Genomic DNA, 23,346 nt, shown 5'->3' with positions numbered 1-23,346 from the left:
AACCTTCATCACCCGAACGTTTCCCATCCCGCAGAGAGCTCTGATATGAATATGATATGCACTTGAGAAGGTCTGCCAGCAGTGTGATGTTACAAAACTTGTGAAATGCCTCACCTAACCACAATATTATGCGTTTTCCAAGCCACATACCTATCTATTACAAGGTCTTTCAGATGGAGCTATAGACAGCCTGTGGGTCATGAGATCCTGACCTTGGTGTGTTTTTACTCCCTTCTTCTCATGAATTAACTCCTGAACTATTGACTCTCTGTTGAATGGATAGCAGAGTTCAGCCACATTTTACATACAGGCTGCTTTTCCATCCTGTATCTCAACAACTGCAAACCCCAAGGACGAGTAAATACTTCAACCTCAGCCATAAAATTGATGTGTTGCAAAATGAACAAAATGGGTTTAGTAACTTACAAGGAAGATACCATCAAGTTCATAATGAGCCAGAACTGAGTTTTCCTGTCCCTCTCCTCAGCAGTGAGGCTGAGAGCTGGGAGCAGATCATCCCCTTGCAGATACTCAGTTAATGCCTTATATCTTCTTCACTGAAAGCAAAATCCACCTCTGGTTGTGTCAGATCTCAGCCTCTTAAGCCCATCTGAAAGGAAAAGATTGACTTAAGAATCACAAGATTCAAGGAAAATATCCAACTTAGTTCTCTTCTTGCCTCCTGGTTTTTGAGTCTGCAGGCAACTCCCTGGTAGGTTAAGGAGCTTTCCTCCGCGTTCAGAAAGGCCAAAAAATCATCAATAAAACATAAAGTTCCCAAGACCTTGTGAAGCACAAAAAAAAGCAGTAAAAGAGCAGATATCATCCAAATTGCCAGTACCTCGTTAACACATCAACAGCCACATTCCGCAGCTGCAGCAGGGTGCAAATGGGCAGGGTAAATGGGGCTACAGCTGCAGGTTGAACCCCTACTTTGTCATTAAATAAGGGGCCCTAAAACCTAGCGTATAAGACTGGCGTCACTAGAAGCCATGCAAGCTATTTCTACACTGCATATCCTACTAGACAGAACCTTTAAAAAGTCAAAAATTAAAACTTAAAAATAAAAGGTTCTGTTTTCTTAGAGGTCAGATGGAAAACATTGTCAATTTCTTCTGTTTCCAAACCCTGAGTCCTCACACGCTGGCACCAACTGTTGGTTTCTCTCTTGTTTCTTTTGCCTCTGTTTCACGAGTTCTTTTACTCAGAGTTTGCATTAAAAGGCAGAAGATGCTGAGTTGTTCTTCTAATTTGATGTTTATTATTTTCTTATCTTTGGTACAGCTGCACGGGATGTGCTTCTTAGTTAACAAGGTGGAAAATGGCCCCGAGTTCTAACTTCCAAGGCCATTTAAAGTCCAATCTATCCAATTAGGGAATGCCAACTAGTTTATTTTTACTTATAACCCAGTAACTATTCATTTATTATCTGCATTGTGGGTTTTTTGAACCAATACCAAACCACACAGATTCGTGAAGAAGAAGGAGAAAAGAAGAAGAACAAACCCACACCCAAAATCCTCCATTTTGTTACTAAATCCCATAAACCTGATTTTTCTACATCTCTACATATTCCACCCAGCGATATAACTTTTAATTACACAGCAACAATCTCAGTGTTATCCCATAATTTGGGAAACATTTCCCAAGGCCTCAGGTCAAATGCAGTGTGCTTTTGAAAATCATTGCCTGTCAACACTGAAAGATTGAAATTATCTGAACCCAGGATTCCAACAAAACATAGCTTAGGGTCTGGTAAAGAAATTCTCCTTATTATCTGGAAGTTGCTTCACTAAGTATTGAAATAGCTTCATGTATTCCCAAGGCTTCCTAGCCAGCCTGGCTTTGAAAAACACCCCTCTGTGCTCCTCTGGCATCAGAGATGAAAAGTTTGAAGCTTTTAATGCTGAGTCTTCATGTCTAACTGACAATGAAAACACAACATCTGTCTCCCCACTCCAAAATACAATAGATGCAGTGGTGGCATATTAATAAATATTCTCAATAAAAAATACCATGAAGAAATAGTAGGGTGAGCTTCAGGGCAGAATGTTTCCATCATCTTGGCAGGGCAAAGTCACTGATATGCACCCCCAGATTAAGCTGAAAAGGGGAGCAGAATGGGACTGAACCCACCTGGTGCAACCCAGGGGAGGCAGGGAGCTGGAGAGATGTGTAGGATGGCTTTGTCTGCCATCCCAGGTGATCTCCATCAGGTATAAACAGGGCAATAACACTCCTCTGTCCCAGAGATGGCTTTTCAGGAGAGGCTGGTGATAGATGAACTCATGTCACATCCAGGCTGCCTACACGTGTTGTCACTGGGGCACCTTCTCTGCAGACATCAAAGGGGCTCCTGCTAGCCCAGGCTGGCAGACTGGTTCCTGCTTCCTCCCAGGCCTCCTGGAGGGAGGTGATGGCAGCACTTGAATGAGGCTTGGCAGTAGGTGGTCTGAATGCTCTGGTACCTCCCCAGAGCCTGGGATCAAACACCCTCCCAAGAGCACCAAGAAGTTGCTCATTCCCTGGCATCGCTTTTGGCCCATGCTCAGGCTCCCATGTGGGCACAGTTCAGGGCATTGCAAGGGCCAGGAGGTGGGACCTCATAAGCAAGACCACTCTGTGGGATGTTTTGAAGGGTCGGGGAGGAGGTGACTCTGGATATGAACCGTGTTCTTATATTTATCTCTAAGGCCAGGTGGGTCTGGGTCAATTTGGCCCTGCTTGATTTGCTGCTGCAGCCACAGCCAAACCCTCTCACTGGAGTTAAAGATGGCCCCTAAAGACTAAAAAACCCATATTAAAAGGAAAATAGGCAGCTAAATTAGCATCACATTTAAGCAAACATCAGTTCAGCTACGGCTCCTAATGCCTGAGCCTTGCTGGAGCTATGGCCAGTCACAATGAACTCCCTTCCCCCACTAACAATCCTTAAAAACTGATGCCTTGGTTCCTTATAAAACATCAAAGTAAGGAAATAAAAAGGAGAGAGGAACAGGGGAGGTTAATATTTCCCCAGGTTTTCTCAGCCAGCCCGTGTGTCTCTGAGCAGAGATCAAGGCTCCGTGTGTTTGGGATGTCAGACACTTGCCTGGGATTTCAGCCTGCCCCAGCCACAGATGTTCTGTGTGCTCAGCCCATCCATATAGAGCATTTTCAGCAGCCTGACAAGCCCAGGATATTCATGTGCTGCATAATTTTTTCCCAGGAAATCCTATGAGAATCCTACAAAGCGGGAATAATAAAATATACATGATACATCAATGTTCACAGAACGAATTAGCCTTAGCTGCACTTCATCTCACTTCTTGCTCTTCCTCTGTCCTGGCTGGAAACTCCCTAGGACAGAGTGTGCTCCTGAGTCCTTAATGTTTAGAGGGTGCTCTGGAAGTCCCAGCTTGTGGGTATGTCTTGGTTGTCACACAGCTTCGCTGAAGCTGCCTGGGCTCTCTGTAGAAGGATTGGAGATTTAATTAAAGCAAGAAGGCAAAGTGTGGCTCCTGTGCTTCCAGGCTGGATTTTGCACTTCAATTTCCATAAGGGCAAAGGATGCAATGAAAAAGGGAGAAAGAACATAAGTGGAAGAAAAGGGAGGATATGCTGCATGAGGAGCATCTGGATTCATCTTGAAGGGTTGTTTTGGAGGTTAATTTTCATGTTTTAAGGAGCATTGACATTGAAAATGCCCTCTCAGAAGGAGAACAGAAGGTTTTAAGACACATATACAAGGCAAGGCTCATTAAGATTGCAAATCAAATAAGAGTCCTCCCCAGCAACAGAAGAAGAAGAAATTAAAACTAAGAAAGTAGGTTTAGATTGGCTATTTGGAATAAATTCTTCCCTGTAAGGTGGTGAGGCCCTGGCACAGGTTGCCCAGAGAAGCTGTGGCTGCCCCATCCCTGGAAGTGTCCAATGCCCGGTTGCACAGGGCTTGGAACCACCTGGGATAGTGGAAGATGTCCCTGCCTGATTTTTACAGTCTCTTCCAACCCAAACCATTCTATGATTCTGTTATAAACCTCTCGTAAGACGTTTCTAGACTTTGTTTTGATATTTTCATGTAAGTTTGTTTGCATCATTTGCCCATAATGAGTCACCTATTCAATAAAATTAGTTTAACCAGTAAATACAAATATCTAATTTTTCTACCAATCAGCTGAACTTCACTCCAAAAACATCTGAGCTGGTGCTGCAGTAGGTTCCCCCTCATCTTTGCATCCTGGGATGCTCTGGTGACATGGAGAATTTCCCTTTCCTTCCACAGCAAAGCAGCTTTGTTGGAATCACTGCTGAGAATGAGAAAATATTTCATATGGATATCATGTGCAAGGTACCCAGACCCTGCTTACCTAATCAAAACCACAGCAGCTTGTACTCAAATCTTGTTTGGGACTGACCAAAGAGGCTGGGAAGGCTACTCTCAATGCCCACTGTCAAATATCCACTGTCCTTGCTCCGAGCCCAGCTGGCTGGAAAACTCCAGGGCTCTTGAGGCAGTGCTGTCAACCAGACATGTGCTGTGACAGAAAAATAGGTCAGAGTCATCATGTTGTGGTCTGATTCCCAGTGTGTAGCCAAAGGCATTTCTGTGACTGAGTCTTTAAATATGGGGGGAAAAAAATGGAGATGAACCTTAGGGATGCTGCAATAAGCACCGTGACATTTTGGCAGCACGGGACTCCTTTGGACTCCTTTGGTCATGGGGCCTCCTGGAAACAGCCAAACATTCCAGGAATGGCTGTGGGGAAGTGCCTGGAGCATTTTAGCCAAGACGAAGCTCTTGGACCTGAAGCAGAGCTCTTCAAAGGCACAAAAGGAAACCTAACTCCTCTTGAATTTCATGCTTTGGAAAATCTACCTAGCCATAGTATTTTTTGCTTGACAGGCAAACTTAGGCTCAGGTTTCTCCTTTTTAAAATAAGCTTGACAAACTAATTAATTAAAAAAATCCAGCTATCATGTTCTGCTCTTGCATGTGACACAGTAACCATTAAGGCATTAGGAGATAAATTTATCTGAGCTCCGAGGGAGGAAGTTCCAGGTTGTACCTGGTTTACATTAAATAGTAGGTCAACCTGGTAAAGTATAAAGTTAAGCACACAAATAAGTCTCACCAGGACTAGGGAAAACATTAATGTGATTAAATATGTCATTAAGTGATGACTCAGAAGAGCCAGACTAGAGGACACCGCAGAAATACTCCAGATTTATTTCCTCTATTCTTCTGTCTGGATGAACACATCCAGGGGTTCAGGCACACCACAGAATCCAGGTAAATCCTGCAGAACCTGAAAGGCAGAAAGACAAAACACAGTGCAGACAATGTCCATGACCTGGCAGATAAAGACTGACCTGCAGAAGAACTGATTTAGCTGTGAATTTTCCATCAGGTGAGCTCTTTGATCCTGGCTTTCCATCCCAGGTCTAAGAGGCAGAGTAGGTAACTTCATGGCCCTTTAGGGATCTGTTGGATACTGGACACATTTAAACCTAATAGACTTACATGTTATTTAGGTTTATTCATTGTAAGGCCTGGAGGAAATAATTCTTGGGTTTATCACTCAAATGTATATAATTTAGGAAAAAAAGAAAAGTGTGATTAAAAAAATACTGTAGATGAAAAATCAAATACAAACCTTAGAAATTGGTTCCTGGGATTGACAGTTCTTATTGTTGGAAAAATAAATAAATAAATAAACAAATATTGTTTCTAATAAAAATTTGTCAGTCTCAATTTTTTTCATGTGCAATCTTATTTTGGCCATGTCAGGTAAGCAGAATATCCTTCTGTCATCTTTTGATGCCCTACCAGAGTCACCCCTAAGCTATTTCCTTGCTTTTCTATACATCTTGAGGGCCCTTTAAGCCTTTCAGTGCAAGCTATATATTTAAATCCTTTCACCAGTCCTGTGACTCCCTCCAATTTATTAACACTTCTTCCATTTGCCCTCTAAACCCCTGGAAGATATTCTCCAAAATTTTTGCTTCCTGGGCTGCTGTGCTGCACAGTAAATGTGAACAGAAAATCTTCATTCCTCAAAAGATAGATGTACAATATATATTAAATATTGATTGCCTGCGATGAGCACAGCAACCAATCAAGGGTCCCACCACCCCAATCTCTTCTTTCTTTGGCCATTCCCAGATTTCCCCATCACTTGCAGACAGTAGTAACATTTTTTCTGCAGAATATCAGTAAAAGAGGTTGAAGTATAAGACCGAAACAACTCTGCAAAGCACCACTAGAAGCACAGGAGCTCAGTGAACTGTCTCCTGTTGCAATTAGAGTTTGAGATCTATCAAATGTCTTGTTCTTAGCAGATTTTATGTATGCCAAGTGGATTTAATCAGCTTAAAATACCTTGTGCTACTGATACCTTTATAAAGTGCCAGCTCTATTAGCACTGTTGTCCCTATCAACAGGGAAAAGGTAAGTTTACTTTGACAGGATCTCCTTTCCATGAACCAGTGCTGATTGGTATTGACTGCATTAGTGTCTTTATTAATCTGGTACATTTGAACTGATGTACTTATCAGCAGTTTATTATTGTGCTAGAATTGATACAGTCTCCAATTGTAACTCGCAGACACTCTGGAAATAATGAAATCCAATACTAATAGCCCTCGGGCAGCTTGGTGAAAATCCTGGGGTTCAAGTTATCCATTTAGCTTGAGTCACTTGCTGCTTAATGACCACAACAAGTATTGGTGGAGCGGAGGTATTTAATTTTCAGCACACAATAAGACTCTGTCACTGGGCTGTTTCACCAGTACAGCACAGAGGTACTCACTGAACAATTCTTCCCTCTGTCCTTTTGCCTCCTTTACCAATATCCTACAATTTCTGACTGCTCCTTTTTACTTATTGTTAAAATAAGCTTTTCTTTCCTCTGAATGTGCCAAGTTTGACTCAGTGAGTGGGCACACAGACATTACCCTACAGGTAGGGCATATGCATTTTGGGGCAAAGGCAAAACATGCTTCGCTGAATTTGTAATTATCAGTCACATATTTCCTTAAATTCTTTCTCTTTACTTATTTGGCTTGTAAATTATATCAGCCTTAGGAATCTGGCCATTTTTGGCAGCTCAACATGCATGTGGTGTGCCCATATATGTGTGTGTACATGCACGTGGATTTTCTCCTCAATCTGCTGCTTTTTGTGTGCACATTAGAAAATCTGCATACTCCCAGTTCAATTCCTGCTTCTGTTTAATTCAGGCAGTAAAGGAGTAGCTGGAGATGTCCTAGGAAGATAAAGGAGCTGGGTTCAGGAGCCATAAAAGACAAACATCTGCTGGAAAGCAGGACACTCCCCCCATGGCAGAAGCTGGTGCTGGATACCTGCCAGCTTCTCCTGCTTTCCCACACCAGGATTTTTTCAGCTGTCCCTGCTGCAGCAGCAACAACTTTAACTTGCAGAAGAGAACAAGGACTCAGAGGTGTCTCAGAGGGGTGTTCCCCCCATTCCCATGTGCTGCTGGGAACTTCTTAAAACTTCTTAGAGCTTTGTTGTTAGAATTGATATTCATAGAAATATAAATTCCTGTGTATATTCCTCTTTTCCTTACCTGATGAATCAAATACTTGTCCCCTGACTGGGAATGCATTTTGCTTCCGTGGAGAAGGAGCTTCAGAAGTAGACCAGGTATTTAATTACAGGTATGACCTCAAGGTTCAAGGTTCAACAGTCAGTATAAAGGAACATCCTTCCTTTGGAAAAATCAGTGCTGGGTTGGCCAGTGTTGGAATAAAGACATATCTGGGCAACATACCTGAAGGTAACCACCCCCTGGGCCACTGGGATCCCTCTCCAGGCAGCATCTGTAGTTGACCTACAGGTAGTGCAGCAATAAATTTAAATGAAATGGTTATATTTAGATTTTTTTTTTTTGTCTGTGAGCTGAATCTCATCCCACCATGCCTTATTTCAAGCCCCAGTTTACCCTTAAATTATCATATCTACACCCTGTTATTCTGAGTACAGCCCTTCAAAGACCTCTGCTAACCAAAGGCGTCTCACCACCACCTTGGCGTCCTCTCCCCTTCTCATGCTTTCCATGGGTTCCTGATTCCTGTTTGTTTTGGAAAAATCCACGTTTCTCAGGTGCCCCAGACCAGCCCTGTGATTCCAGCTGGACTTGGATCCTATCCCATCCGTACAGGACACCAAAGCTGGCACTGCTTGAGCTTCACCAAATACCTTGGCCTTAGAGGACTCGAAGCATCGATATTTGATGCAAGATGTGGGGACAGCCCCGATTCATGATGACACTCAGTGAGCATCCCAAGAGCTTTCCTAAGCCATTGGGTGTCATCAGTAACGTCAACAAGAAAAAGGTCAGCGCATTTTGTGGGCAGATCTCTGACCTCCTGGGCAGCTCATGATTTCCCAACGCTCCTGTGCTGCGACAGGAGTGATACATTAACTTGATAAGCTTGTGCAGGTTTGGCCTGAGGAATCTCTCCAGCTGTCTATCTTCTGCTGTTCCTTTTCTTGTTAGACCTGCGAAGAAACTGAGTTTTCAGAGAATTCTATTGTTGCTGTAAAACATAATTTGCTCTGCTGCAGAGCAAGCCAGGCAGAGTGAGCTGTGACTCTTTTCCTTCCTTGCTGGCTGCCTATCTGGCATCACTTTCCCTCATAAGCTGGGCTCTTAAGTGGAGACAGTGCATCCAAGGTAAGGATATTACCTCAAACCTCCTCTCTATAAATAGGCCTGGCTGCTGCCCCGAGGTTGCTTGTTCTGCTGTCAGAATATGGCTAAATGGCTACTTAGGAATTCCAACATGTGCTTGATGTGGAGATTACAGCTGCTATCCAAAACAAAGGAGCTTTCTCTCTCACAACGTGCTGCTCCCTTTATGAGGCAGTTTGGAAAACTCCGGTCTCTTGAGAGGGTTTAATCCATGCCCTGGTTCTTCTTTTGTGTGAGGACAACACAGCTTCCTCCAGACCTAAATGAAAACAGGACCCTTGAGTGTCTGTCAGAATATGTTTGGTGCCCTGAAAATCACAGGGGAGGAAAGGTCTGATCCCTGGGGGGTTCACCTGTGAAGCAAAACGAAAAGATGCAGGGTTATGTCAGCACAGCACAGGATGGTGAGTGCAGGGATGCCAACCTGGAATGGCCTCAGTGCAAGAGTGTGGCATTGCCTCTGTACCCCCCGGGAGCCAAAGGAAAGATGCTTGGTTTGGGCTCAGGACTGTGCTGATGTCTGTGAGTTGTGATTAGCTGAAGGTAGTTAATGAATATTGGTTGGTACAAAAAGGTGAGGTTTTGCAAAGAAAATAATTTGTTCAGTGCCCCTGCACAGCTGCGTTGTCACACAGGGGCTTTAACAGAGCCAAAGAAAGCTCTGCTTTTCTTGTACTTTGTCCTTACACTATTTTTTCCTGCTTGAGGCAGTTTTCAAAGGAAGTGGGAATGGCTGTGTTCCCTTGATGGATGTGGGAAGTGGGAGATGAGGTGAAGGGGTGTTTCCTCCTGTCCCCCAGCAAGTCCAGGCAGGATTTGAAGCAGGCTGCCCCACCACACATCCTGTGATAGAGGAGAACTTCCCTCACACTGAGGCATCATGGCAAAGCCTAAGCATGACACAGCAGCAGCAGCAGCTCCTAAACACTTGGAAAGCCTTGTCCTTGCTGGTGTGGTGGGGCTGAAGCATGGCTAACGCAGAAACAACTTCCCTTTGAGTTCTGGCAATGGAATTTGGGTGTGATTTATTCTCGTATGCTGGGTTGGCATCTCCAGCTGCCGTGGCAACTCTACAAAAAAATATAATTAACCTTCTCTCTTGGCAGCCCCAAGGCAGATGGCCATCACGGGCCTGGCAACAGCAAGCCAGATGGCACGGGGAAGGCAGTGGCTGAGGGGTGGCCGTGCTTCCCCACCCACCAGCTTTGCCACGGGAGCTGGGTATATTCTGTGGGTGGCCAGTATTTATATTTGCTTGTAAATTACGGCCCTCAAAATGCTAAATGAGTCTGGCTGCAGCCTCAGAGCACAGCCTGGCTCCTGTGGCCACAGGTTTGAGCCATGCAAGCGGAGCCACGCTCACCTCCCGGTACAAAAGAGTCCTTTGTGCATGTTCTCCTGCTCCTCAGGCGTGCACTCCTCGGCTACTCCGCTGTCCCGTTGCCTCCAGCCGCGCCAGTGCTTGTGACTCAGCTGGACTCAGCCACCTAGAGCTCTTAGCTATCAATCATGACACCTACCACTTGTCTCTTGCCATCTGCTCTCCTCTTTTCTGACATCTCCAGAGCTTTGCTCCTCACCCACATGCCATTTGGTTCCACGTCTCGTGGAAAGCATCACCCAGGCAATGCTTCCCTGCTCTCACCACTGGAGCTCCTTGCTCTGGTGGGAGGAAAAAGTGGCTCTTGATGATGGGAATGCTGATGGTCTGCCTGTGTTTCAGCCTCCACTGTCAAGTCAATGCCAGCAGCAGCCAACACCTCTCTCCACCTACAGCATCCTAAGGCAGGGTGCACAGCCTGAGTCACTAAACAAGGATTGCAATCATTTCAGGGAGGGAGGACTCATCGTTCAGGCTCTGCTGATGTTGCCTTTAGCACTCAGCCTGGAGTGCTCCCATGTCCTCGATTCCCCCGCTGGATGTGGCTGTATCAGTGCCTCAACCTTGCCACATGACATGAGAGGCAAACCTCAGCTCCCACCTGTGACCGTGTGCTCGGCTTCCTTCCCGCTGCACTTGTGTCCCAGCCAGGGTGACAAGCAGCTTCAATTTACTGGGTCCCAGGGGGTTTCATTTTGAATGTTTTATGCAGCCAGGGCACGGCTGAGGTCCTGGGGGCCGTAACATCTCCTCCATCCTGAACATGTTTGTAGGTGTGGCAAGGCTGTGCAGGGCATGTCCTTGGTGTGAATAAACATCCAAAGGGATGTACTTTGCCACTTCTCTCGCACTAATGCAGCTCTTGTTAGCTGATGATTTTTGATGGAGATGCGTGTGCACTAATGGGAGATTGCCAGGCTAGAAGTAATTAAAAAAAAAAGTTCCTTTCAGCATGTTATAATCATTCTGAATTATTAAATAGGACAGAATTTTTAAAGTCTAATTCACTTTTCCATTATTTATGCTGTCTGCTTCAGTTTTATTCTGTCTTTTGAGAGTTATGAATCCACCAGAAAGTTTCACTTTTGGGTTGTGATGATGTCAGTATTGGAGGCTGCCAAAACTCCAACACTGCTCATCTGAAAACCCCGTATGAGGGCTGCACCCTTCCCCATTTCGATGCACAGCACTTAAATTTCAAGCCCTTTTTAGCACTGCACCTACAATGGAGGAATTTTTCCAGTTGCAGCAAGAGGCCACTGAGGATCAGAGAAAAAAGTCAGCACACCAAAGGTGCAGGGCAGGGAGCAGCACATGGGCAGATCTGTCCTGCAGTAGGTATGTGATCAAACAGATAAGTGTCCATGCCTTCAATCAGCGCTGTCTTCCAGCCCCTGCTAACACATCCCAGCTCTAGCTGCAGCCTCTGCTTCTTAAATGCTCTGAAACAAAAGGGGTTTAAACCGTAATTTACTGGGTTTTTTTTTGACATATTTCTAAATCGGTTCAATATGGTGGTGAACCGCTAAACTAAAGTGTTTGACTTGCTTCCAAATCGAAGTGATCATAAAAAAAAAAAAAAAAAAAAAAAAAAAAAGGAAAGAGGAGGGGGGGGGAGAAGAAAATGCAAGGAAAAGAGAAGTGCTCTGCTAGTTTGAATCAGTCACCCCTGCACTGTGATTTAAAACCAGTGGAGCACTTCAAGTTTTCATAAGCACTTAGCTTTGGAAGCAGTCCGAGCCCCGAACACATGCGTTTGCGGAATCATTTACCATTATTAGAGCGTTTGAATGGTGCTTGAGCTCTCCCTCTGCCCCGATAAGCACTCCGGCTGCCTGTGATTAGTAGGGTGGTTTCAAGCTTGTGCACAGTTGAGGGTGATTATTTTCAAGCGTGCCATCGCCTGTCCCTATCTCCAAAGATCTGAGATCTTCCAAAGTCATTAATTCCTTCAGCTCATCTGAATGGAAATTACTAACTAGACGTGGTTCCCTCAGTGCAATTTTACAAAGTGTGTCACAGAGAATAATAAATGTTTGCAGCCAGGGCAGATGGAGCAATAACGTGCATGCCATAGAGCACTCCTGTGCTGGGTCAGACCTGTTATTAAGATATGTGATTGTGGAGACTCTGTGCTTCAGCCACGGGCTGGGAAGTTCTGGTTTTCGATGCCCCAGTGCTTGCTTTGAGCTGGAAAGGGCAGAAGGACAGTGCTTGATATTCCCATGTGTTTTATAGCTTTGTGTTGTGCTGCACTGATGGACAATACTTGGCTAAGCTAAGCCCAGGGTTTTGCACCAGCACAGAGGAAGTCAAGGAGGTTGTCAGATGAAGCTGTGCAAAGAGCTGATCTTTCAGGTTTGCTGGCTGACCCAAGCAAGTTAAAAAAAAAAAAAAAATTGTGTGAATTCAGGTTGACTAAAGATGGAAATGTTTTGCTTTTCTGAGCTAAGGAAAAATCTGAAAGAAACAACCCTGTTTCTTGTTTTTCACTTGTTAAGCTTTTTGGTTGCTAACTGCTTGCAAATTTTGCAAGAAAATTCTGTTGCAATAAGCAAAATGGAATTGCTTCGACTTGAAATCATCTCAGCAATTTCCCTCAGGTCTTTTGGCGAGGTGGTAAAAAACAACAAAAAAACGCAAACACAAATTCCTACTTTTCCATGGAAATTTTTGGCTAGCGGAAAGACCACATGGTCCAGTGTTAAAAAGACATGAAATGTCCAAATTTGTGCATGAAGCAATCTGGGTCAGTGACGCTGCTGCAGCCCAGCTCCCTGTGAGGGCTTTGCAGGAGCCCAGAGCTCTGCTGCTGCCGGCAGGGAAGATGCCGGGAGTTTGAACTTTCGAGAGGGTCCCTAGATTCCTCCATGTGGAAAATCAGAACAATCTGCTGGCAAAGAGGTCAAACTGGAGGCATAAGAAAGATAATCCCACCCCTACCTCCTCCCAGACGTGCAGCCAATGATCTCCGCTGCCCTGGCCCAATCCAGAGCTCCCCTAGCCCATCTCAGGACATCAGGAACTGGCTTGGCTCTAAAAAGGAAAAAGAGAGGGAGTTTTCCCTGGCAGACAAAGGATGGGAGTGATGCCCTCCGTGCCTCTGGGACCACCAGGCCCCCCGTGCAAGGGGCTATTCTCTGTGCTATCCAAGCAAGGTTTGAGTGCTGTGAGGATCAGGCTGGAGTCCCCAGCCCACCCTGGCTCTTGGCCAGGTGTCATTTCGTGATGGCTCCACTCTTTGCTGACTGGTTTGCAGAAGAAGGGTTAGGGGAGGACCAGGTGTTTGGATGTCCCTGCTCCCTGGGAGGTTGCAGTCCCAGCTGATCCCACTTCTCCAAGGCTCAACCTTGGGCTCCTGTGCCCAGCCCATGCTCTGTAGAAACAGGTGTCTCCAAAGGATGGTCCTGGTCCCCTGTTCTCAGGTGAAATTACTGTCTCTGTTGCCTGTAAATATTCAGCTACCTGAATTTCAATCTTTCCTTCAAACTACTTGCATGAAAAACTTCTGGGGTTGGGGTTTTTTTTGTTTTGTTTTTGTTTGTTTTCTGTTCTGGTTTGGTTTGGGTTGTTGGTTTGTTTTTGTTTTTTTTTTTTTGGCAAGAGCAAATTCAGAAAATATTTTTGAGAGGAATGCCCAAGTAAAACCTCAAAAACATTGATTTTACACATGCAATATTTCAGTGTCCCAAAGAAATGCATAGCAGAAGGTCTCCCATACCTTTGCGAGAAAATAAAACAATTTTGGGCCAGACCTAGCAAGCATTTCTTGAAAGGAGAAAGTCATTTGTTTACAAACTGCCCTGATATTTGATAAACCACTGAGAAACTGGAGCTGAAGAGAGTTAATGCTTTTTGGAAATACAAGAAAGAGTTTGAAAGATCAAGACAGAGCCATGATAAAGGTTGACAACCCTTGGGAAGCTGTGCTGATGTCTTTAATTACAGGAGTGCAGGAGGGAGCGAGGGCCGAGGTTCCTGTGCTGACCACTGGCTGCCTGGATGATGCTGTTACAGCTGTTTCCCACCTCTGTGCCTCAGTTTCCCCTTCTTCAAGTTGGAGGCTGGGATTCAGTCCTGCCCTGCAGAAGCTTTGAGCTGTGCTTGCACCTTGCTGTAAGTTCTAAGAAGTTTGTGGTATTGTGGGGTTTTTTTCCCTCCTAGATGACTGGGTCTCTTTTGTCTCATTTTACAATCCTAATGGAAGGGAAAAATACACCTGAATTTGTTCTGGAAGGGGAAAGTCGTTCTCATTATTAAGCTGTTATTTTTACGAAGCTGTACCTCGCAGGCCCTCAATACTTATGTTATAGTCATCAAAACCCAGGATGAGATCCCATAAACCATTCTTTATAGTAACCAGATGGTCATCAAGGCTGCAGAGGTACCTGACAGTGCCTATTACAGGGAAACACCTGCACAAACCTTAACCCCCTCTGTGCCAGCCCTGCCAGTGGGGTGACCTCTCCTGCAAAAGCTGGGTAGTTATTTGGGGGGGATATTGTCACAACATCCCCTCCCCAGACCCATTAACCAAAGCTGTCCTGTCAAAGGGATGTGTCCCCAGCCCTGACTCCTTCCCTTTTATTTTTAACCCCTTCTTTGAGCATAATGTGAGTGGGTGGAATAGCTGCTCCAGCCTTCCTGCATCTATTAGAAAACTTGTTGAGTTTTTCTTGTCTTTCTGCTTTATTTCTGGGAAATGCCACTGGGAGGGCTCTTTGGCAGGACCCCAGCTCACTGTGGACAGGGCTGCGGGCTCACATCACCTCTGAGAACCTTCCTGCTGGCAGAAGATGCTGGGTCGCACCAGCCTTCCCCATGACACTCAGTGCAGCCCCTTTTGGAGTCCTCTTTCCTCCCAACTTTGGGGTTGTTGGCTCACCTGTGATACCCAAAATGAGCTTGTGTGAGTGTCAGGACAGTGTTAACTTGTGTCACCGTGCCCAGGAGCGGTCAGCAGGCAGTCCCTGGGTCAGGTTGGCCAGCTGATGGCAGGAGGATGTTCAGAGGGAATGCTGAGCAGAGGATATCCCACAAAAAGCATAACCCATCCAGGCATGTCAGTGCACTGACAGCCTCTACGTGACTAATAATTCCTAATAGCATCAGGTTCACAGCACCTGGTGTGGCAGGGAGGTGCTGTTACTGAAAGGCTTGTTTCATCTCTCCTAAAAATCAGAGATGGACTGGTTTTGCCATCTAAACCAGTAATTAAGCAGAACTGGTAAAAAAAAAAAAAAATAAACTGAAGCCCTGTAAGGAAATACACATTATTGGCTTTGCAAAGCTGGTTTGAACCTGTTTTGATCCATGTGTATCCCAGCCTCCTTACAACATCCTGCAGCAGCCAAACACTTGATTAAAATAATATTGTTCAAATCCACCCTTTCAGGAGAGACAACAACTTCTGAGAAACAATTACGTTTTATTTCATATTATTTCTTTTTGCTCAGAATGAGCTTTTATAACTGTGAAAGCAACATCCCCCAACCACAGCATTAAACTCTGTGGCTTCTGAGCAAGGGGGAAGCACTGGGGCTCTTGCAGTCCCCTTCTTCCCTGCCAACCTGATGTAACCTTCATTGATGTGCCACTGTTCTGCATTGCCCAATTCCACTTGAAAAACAAACAAAAAAAAAAAAAGTGAGAAAAGGGAAAAAAAGTGAGAGAGAAAAAAAAAAAAAAAGAAAAGCCCTTACTCGTGGGTTCTTTCCTCAGAAAGCCACACCAGCTCCGGTTCCCAGAGGATGAGTCACGCGCTGACGTCCAGCATCCTGCCTCTCACCCTGAGCCCAGGGCAGGACGGAGGAAGGGCGAGAGAACCTTCAGAGTTCCTTCTGTAACCTCACCTCGGTGTGCTGGCAGTGGCCGGGGGTGTGGGGATGCCGTGCTGAGCGCCATGGAGGGGGAAGTGCAGCCCATCCCTCCCCCAACACCTTCCCAATGGGATCACCCCTCTAAATAATAAACATGAGCAAGCAGGGGTTTTTTGCCCTTAAGCAACAGGTGTGCTATTATCCTAAAAAAGGGCACTAAATGGCTTGGGAGATTCCTGTAATAAGTAGTTATCTCTTCTTTCTGCAGGTTTTAAATCGTGTAGGTGTCTATTTTCATTATTTGGTTACAGATATGCACTACTGATTTCTTTGGTCTAAATGCTCAGGAGTGACTTTCTAGCCTCAATTTTTTGATGTCTGGTGAGTATATATGCTGCCACTGGTGGAGTCACCATCCCTGGAGAGATGTAAAGGGCATGTAGATGTGGCACTTGGGGACAGGGTTTAGTGGTAGCCTTGGCAATGCTGGGGGAATGGTTGGACTCAATGGTCTCAGAGAGCTTTTCCAACCTTAGTGATTCCGTGATTCTGTCTGTCCCCTGAAAATCATGGGTTACATTTGAAAAGCACAGTCAAAAGTGATTGGAGCGATTATTCATCTTTGGGGACATTTTTGAGGGTACTTTGGTTGCCGTAAGTTGAAATAATTTCAAGGTTGCCTGTCCATGCCTTGCCTTTCCAACCTCTACCTCTCCATGCCCTGCCTTGTGCCTCCATCCTTTCCTTCTCCATCCTCTGCTTCTCCATCCTCAGCCCCACAACAGAACTTCCTTTACTCACACCCTTTCCACCGGTGACACTTCCAGCCCACCAGCTGCCCCTCAGAAACGCTCTTTAATATCTTTAATCCACCACAGAAGGATGACTTTGCATCTGTCCACCAGCATCTCCACTTCTATTGTAAACTGGGCCTTCAGGCACTTCCTGAAAATAGTTGATGGCTCAAGTCCCTTCCTGAGCAATCGAGTGCTGTGAGCTATCTGGGTTGGAAAGTGCAGATATCCAGAAACAAGGAACAGTGGAAAGTGTTGATTTCCAGGCTATTTCAGTGTGATATCAAAGCATGATGGAAAAATAGAGGATTGGGTGTTGCCAATGCTTTTGAGCTTAGGGCTGGTACCTATAAATAGAAACACCCAAAATTATTCTTAGAAACTGAGTCACTAGTTCTTAATATTTCTAGTAAGTCAGTGGGAGTTGTGCTTCTTAGGACAGAGGCAAAAAGTGTGTAGGCCCACACAAAATAAATCAGCTTCTAAAAGCAATTTCTGGCCCTTTTGCTCTTGAGCAATGTTTTCCCAAACAGGAAGATTTGTTTAACAGTGAGATAACTCACCCAGATCAGCTGTTCACAGCCCTTTTTAGCCATAAAGGCACGCGCTCAGGTCCTTCCCCACAACCCTTGGCTGCTCCTTTTTGCAGTTACCAAGCTTTTCTGTTGAGTTTTTGCCCCCAGGGGCACCTCAGCCTCGGTGAAAGCACTGGCCAGGGTGAGGTGAGGGGGTGGAAGAGGAGGAGGTGGTCTGTGAAGCCTTGGGATTAGGGAGATGGTGTGGGTCCAGGTGTGTTGCAAAGGGAAATGTGGTGGCATCTCATTGTGCAGTGTTTAGAATCATGTATGGGACTAGTCTGGGTGTCCCAACACTTTATTAGGGAAAGGTTCTTCATTCAGAGGGTGGCTGGGCACTGGAACAGGCTCCCCAGGGCAGTGGTCACAGCACCAAGCCTGACAGAACTCAAGAATTATTTGGTAAATGCTCTCAGGCACATGGTGTGACTCTTGGAGGTGTCCTGTGCAGGGCCAGGAGCTGGACTCGATGATCCTTGTGGGTCCCTTCCAGCCCAGGATTTTTTTTGAACAGCAGCATTTTCTGCTGTCCATCAGTGAGTGTGTGTCAGCACAACTGCAGAGCCCAGGGGTGATTTTTACCTTGTTTTCTGCCTTTTCCTCCTTGGCTGCAGCCACACATGTTCAAATTGTGCCTCCTTCACACCGAGAGGGAAGCAGGGAATTCCCTGCCACTCTTGCAGTGCTGACTGCTGCATCTGGTCTGCAAAAGTCACTCTATTCACACAGGCAGGAAGAGGATGAGTAACAGAGCCCCAGAAGTTCTTCCTCTCTCAGATTTATGGTCCTTTCCCTGTGTGAGGGCTAAGTTCTTTCCCTGAGCAAAATTCCTAAATCAATGGCTTGATTAATAGCTGAGAAACATTTTCCCACCAAGTCGGGAAGGACTTTTCACACATAATTAGCTAAAAGAGCCAGAGAAGACATACAGATCTTTAAAATGTATATTATTGTTTTAAATTGTATAAAGTAATCAGTTTTATGAGTCAGATGAATAAAACAACCTTCTTGGGTGTTCAGTCACACAAAGGAGAGCAAAATACAAAACAAAAGGTCTGAGATGATACTCTGTAAGTCAGAGCTCTTAATTCACTGCATGCCAAGATATGTGACTAATGACCATCTCAAATTGCATAAAGACCTGAACTGGTAGAGTTCACCTCAATTTCCTCCACCTTAACTAGTGCATCTCTGATAAGCAGTGTGTGTGCATTAGAAAATGGGAATAAGCTAAACCAGAACATTCCTTGTCTGAGTTACACACAGGATGGGGGAACGTGGGGGGAATCTCTCAGAAATTAGTCTGTCTGTAGTGCGTTTCCCAGAGTGACTCCTGTTCAGACAAGCATAACATTTGCAATTTCCCTCTAACATTTTTCAGTGGGTTGGGGTTTCTTTTGTTGAAAAAAACCTCAGCAAAAAAAAAAACCCTGATCTATTCAGAATACAAGGCTGGGTCAAGATTGGATTTTAGAAAGTCTGATGCTACAAGAAATTTCAGTTTCAGTTGTAGTGACACCACATTGTGTTAGAGGATGCAGGACACAGGGATAAGACAGTGTTTCTGCCTTTGCAGGAGAAAATACATGCCACATCTGAGGTCTTTGTGCAACTGAAATACAGATAATCACCACAAGAGAAGAGTAGGAGGTGGAAATTGTGGTGGATGCATTTTCATGGATTTCAAAGCAATGCTTGGGTGAAAACTGGATTTTTTTGTCAGAAATGCCCAGGTGTGGTCAGGGTATTGACAGCTCCAGGGGCCAGTGGGGAACAGCGATTTATCTTTCAGCTAAACCAGACCTGCTTCTCCTCACAATTCCTGACCACTCCAAGAGGTTCACAGGACTGCCTTGGCCAAAAAGAGATGGTTTCCTGCTGGCAAGACAGGAAGTTACTCCCTTTGAAGCTTGTGGAGCAGAGAAATTAATCCTTTGGTAGAGATCCATCTGGCCTTAGCTCCACGTCCTCACCTTCCCCCTGGCCATGGTTGTCTAACAGAAGAAGCAAATGGCCTCAAGTTGCACCAGGGGAGGTTTAGATTGCTTATAGGGAAAAATTCTTCACTGAAAATGTTGTCAGGTATCATAAGGGGCTGCCCAGGGCAGTGGTGGAGTCACCATCCCCGAAGGTACATAAAAGATGTACAGCTGTGGTGCTGAGGGACAGGGTGGACTTGGCACTGCTGGAATTGATGATCTTAAAAGTCTTTTCCAACCTAAACAATTGTATGGTTTCATGCTCCTGTAATTTAGGAGGTCTGTCCTTCCCCTAGTGCCCAAAGTGTGGTGAGCAGACAATCTCTGATTCCCACTCAGCTGGACACCAGCATCAGGGAGGGGAATATCTTAACTCAAGGACACCCAGCTGCCAACTCAAGATTTGACCAAGGATAATGAGATTTTGGCCAAATCTTCCTGGCAGACTCAAGGCTTTGCACACAGCCCGAGCAAGCTGAGGGTGCAACTTCTTAAGGTGGGAACGTGACAAACCACCAGGTGTTCATGAATACATTGCATCAAATGAGAAAGCTCACACTGAACACAGATCTGGGCGGGGTTAAACCTGACACAGAACCAAGAGCTTGGTTCCTTCAGAGGGACAAGGTCTGGGTTGAACGCTTCTGCTGTTAACATGCCCTCCAGCACTCCAGAACTCCAGAATTTGCTCCAACACGAAAAAAACCCATTCGCCTCGTCACGTGTTACAGCCCAGCACCTCTGCCAGCTGCAGGGACACTGCCATGGTCAGGCCTGAGAGCACAGGATATCAGGCCAGGTTTAGCTGCCCACTTGTGGAAGAGTCACAGTCTCTCTTGATGAGATCTCCAGTGACTGCAAAGGGAGACCAGGGAGACTTGCTCAGATGGGCAATTTGGGTGTCTGCTCCTGTCGAATGAGTCACACCTGAAACATTCAAAGGCATCCTACCTGCTGCAAACAAGCAGCCTTTCCCATGAAACCTCCTGTTTGCTATTCTGACTCTGGCACCACATCTGATTTTGCATGATAGAAATCAAGTCTGTGCTTACTTTGGTGCGATGAGTGTTGTTTATCAAATCAGTTCATTTCTCTATGCAGAGTAAATTTCAAGGTGTTTGTGACAATTACAGTTTTGTGTGGGAACGCCACAGAAGCCCAAGGAATAGCCTCAAACTGAAAGAAATTTATCTTCTGCTACAACCCACTGATGATCAGAGGAACGCACCAGGAAGAAAGATGAATGCCCAGGGTTGGAGATAACTGCACATAATCCCCTGGGTTGTATTCCAGCTCTGGAAATTCAAGCCAGAATTTGGATTTTTGTGCAGAAAACAATTTAATAAATTGTTTTTTCATTTCCTGGCGGTTTTTCCCAGCTAAATTGCTTTGTAATCTCCTCTCACATCCACTGGTGGAGGGGAAAGGAATCCTGTTGAAAGGGTAGACAAGCACAGAGGGAAAGAAAAAAGACAGTGGTCAGAAATTGTAACTCCACAGCACAAATTCAGAGCAAACAAGACAAGGAGAGAGGATGGCATCCCTCCCCTGTTATACAGTCACCACGGTGGGGAAGGTGAGGTAAAACTGGGTGGGTCTCAGCCCCGAAGCATCCCAATGGATGCTGCTGACCTTTGCAATCCCTTTCCTGGTCTCCCTGTCTTTTTGCTCCTCTTTTCTGCACATCCCCAGAAACCAGCAGCACTGCTCAGGATACTACAAGAGTATTTTGTGTAGAGTGTTCCTGTTGTGATATGGTGGAACCACAACGTTTAGTTTGGCTGGTAAGACATGGCAGCGTGATCTGCTGTGCTGAATATCTCCTGAAATCTGATTAGCAACGCATGACACTGGATCTGGGCAACACTTATTGAATCAAGTGAATTTAGATGGTTAAAAATGACCTTTCCCCTAAATTAAAGACTCATAGCATCATCTTATTGTGACCTTTTTTTATTTTCCAGCAAAACAGACCCCAAACAATAACAGCAGCAACAACAAAAATACGTTCCGTTTTCATTCACCCTCGCTCTCTTTTTTTTTTGCAAACAACAAGAAAGAAGTTTTCTGTGTGTGAAAAACTAAATGGATGGATGTTTGCACTGATGCAGCTGAAAAATGTCACATTAACAAATAGCTTTTGTCTAAAAATTGTTGAATGAAAAGATTTACTATTCTGTTCATGAAAAGATCTCTATGTGGATAAATAATTCTATGTAACTGCTCCTAACTGCTGACTGCCTTTACAATACAACCGGCTCCCCGCAGCAGGGAAGGGCACAACCTATGAATGGATCTTGTCCTGCCTTGGGCAACTTAGATGAGGGATAGCTTAGGATGTAAGAGATTTGCTTGTGGGGAACTCCAGGCATGTCTTCTCTGGGTGGTCTCCTCCGAGTGTTTTGAAGAAGGCTTTGCTTTCAGGAAGGCTGCCATCATTTTACTTAGACTCCAAATGTCACTGCTGTGCTGTTCTGCAGGAGAGAGCTGGCATTCCATGTCCTGGGACTGTGGTAACCAAGCCCTGGGGCTACACAGACCTGAACTCCCTCCTGGTTTCCTCCAAGTGCCTGTCCAAGTGATGTTTTTTGTATGCTTGTTTGCTTGTTTTCCCAAAAGAGTAGCCCCAAAACAAGTCAGGCAAGGAGCAAATGCCAACATGGTTTTTTAACTCCTGTTAGACCAAAAGACTTGAGCCTGTTACAAAGGGACATAACCTGTGAAGGTTGTGGGACCTGCTGGGGAAATGCCATGGGAGTTTTGCAGCAGGGTGACCTACACTCTGGCAGAAAGAAACCAAAGTGGGAACAGAAACATCCCCTTTTCCCAGTTCTCCTCTATCCCTCCCAGTCTACAGGAAATTCCTCAGTTTGCAGGTTCAAGGGTGAAGTTGGTGGTAAAGTTATTGAACGCAGAAACCCCGCATTCAGCTCTGGCAGTCCTTGAGCTGCGAGAGGCTGAGGCTGCAGGAGACCGTGGGGGCTGCATCCATCATCCGACATCCATCCCATGGCATCTCTGCTTGGCTGGGCTGGCTTCTAGGGAGGCAGGACCTTTTTTCTGACCCAGTTCAGTCACTCTCATGCTCACCACAGCTCCTGCTTTGCAGTAGCTCCAAGAGCTGAGCTCCTGCAGGCTGAGAGGCAGGGATGAGGGTGGGTGGTGCTCACCACCATATGCAAAAACAGTTATTCACCTTCATTTGCAACAAGTTCTTCAAAGACTGACCCTTTTGCACAACACTGTGCCCAGGATGGAGACCATCATTTTTGTTTTGGAGTGTGGATTGGAGGCTTTTATATATTTCTATTTTTTAAATTAACCCATGTGGCCCCAGAATCAAGTCCCTACTTGTATATCTGTGAAAAAAAAATATATATATAAAAAAAAATACATATATAAAAGTATGCATGTCCTTCTGTGTTTGTGTGTGGTATACAGTAACTCAAAACTGATTTCTCTCAAGCTCGTTTACTGAAGACTTTTAAGCAGTAAATGAATTCAGGAAAAGCTGGGAGAACTGGTGAATAAGTTAAAAAAGAATAACTGGATTTTTTTTTTTTCTGTGCATCTCCAGAAGTGAAGCAGAGTTAAAAGCACAGAACAAAAACCACCGTAAGACCAAAAGCAACAATAGAGTGTTTTCCTTTCTGTACGTTTGTCACAGTTCTTGCTGGTCATGCAAAAAAATAAAAACAAGCCCAAATAAAATCTGGCACACAGGTCATTATGTTCTTTGGGAATCAGAAATAGACTGAGTGGGCTTGGTAGGCAAACACACATTTCACAAGCTCCTTCTTGTCACAAAGCCAATATTTGTTCAGGAGAGAATTCTTCCTTTGGGTAATTAATATTTTTTTGCTATTTATTGCTCGCTGGATGGATGTTTTGGAATGCACAGGGAAGGGGGGGAAACCTGGCAGTGTTCCTTGCAGTTATTCCATTGCTGCTGAGGCCTTCCAACAAAAATCACAGCACCGAGCGCACATTCCTTTCGTAAGCAAAATGGATCATCAGGCGATGGAATGGCTTCAAAGGAATGTGTGCATCATGCCTCTGACATTTTGCTACAGCTAGAACAGGAGGGGAGGGGAAAAAA

The 23,346-nt window shown here is 45.1% G+C and overlaps 1 long non-coding RNA gene across 1 annotated transcript; it reads left to right on the top strand.

Moving 5' to 3' along the window:
* The first annotated feature begins 8,409 nt into the window (after nucleotides 1-8,409).
* Nucleotides 8,410-22,972, top strand: LOC116439164. Its single transcript, XR_004238080.1, has 3 exons — nucleotides 8,410-8,681; nucleotides 14,029-14,196; nucleotides 15,802-22,972. It is a non-coding gene; the product is annotated as an uncharacterized LOC116439164 (long non-coding RNA).
* Nucleotides 22,973-23,346: the final 374 nt, after the last annotated feature.

The sequence above is a fragment of the Corvus moneduloides genome, chromosome 1 (assembly GCF_009650955.1).
Source record: "Corvus moneduloides isolate bCorMon1 chromosome 1, bCorMon1.pri, whole genome shotgun sequence".
Lineage (NCBI taxonomy): Eukaryota > Metazoa > Chordata > Aves > Passeriformes > Corvidae > Corvus > Corvus moneduloides.
Note: the sequence above shows the minus strand (reverse complement) of the source record. Positions and strands in the feature narration are given on the sequence as shown.